At 37.2% G+C, this 355-nt stretch overlaps 1 long non-coding RNA gene across 1 annotated transcript; it reads right to left on the minus strand.

The window, feature by feature from the left end:
• Positions 1 to 46: 46 nt before the first annotated feature.
• LOC107734689 (uncharacterized) lies at positions 47 to 322 on the minus strand. The gene is made up of 2 exons (XR_001639132.1): positions 275 to 322; positions 47 to 125 (listed from the first exon to the last, which is right to left on the minus strand). It is a non-coding gene; the product is annotated as an uncharacterized LOC107734689 (long non-coding RNA).
• Positions 323 to 355: the final 33 nt, after the last annotated feature.

Below are 355 nucleotides of genomic sequence, written 5' to 3' on the forward strand. Positions count from 1 at the left end.
ATGTGACACTGCAAGTCTCGTTTTTTCTGCAGCGAGTGCAAACTCACAGTCTTATTTCAGCTGGGTGTGACTCATCATCTTCACCAGAAATAATGATCCCTTTCAGCTTCACGCTACCTGTAAACCTGCAGATTTAACCATATGCACCAACTGTATCCATTTCTGTCGGTAAACCACTCAGTATTTAGGCAAATTGTTTACAAATTATATTAAATAGACGATAATTAAGAACAGAAAAGAAACTGAAATGGATTCTGCTTGCAACAAATCTTACGGTATATTGAACAGAAGCTCCTCGTCAGCATCGCTTTCAACAAACTGAAAATAAAACAGGAGACATACATTAAAACAAACA

The sequence above is a fragment of the Sinocyclocheilus rhinocerous genome, unplaced genomic scaffold (genome assembly GCF_001515625.1).
Source record: "Sinocyclocheilus rhinocerous isolate Xijiao unplaced genomic scaffold, SAMN03320098_v1.1 C35011895, whole genome shotgun sequence".
Taxonomy (NCBI): domain Eukaryota; kingdom Metazoa; phylum Chordata; class Actinopteri; order Cypriniformes; family Cyprinidae; genus Sinocyclocheilus; species Sinocyclocheilus rhinocerous.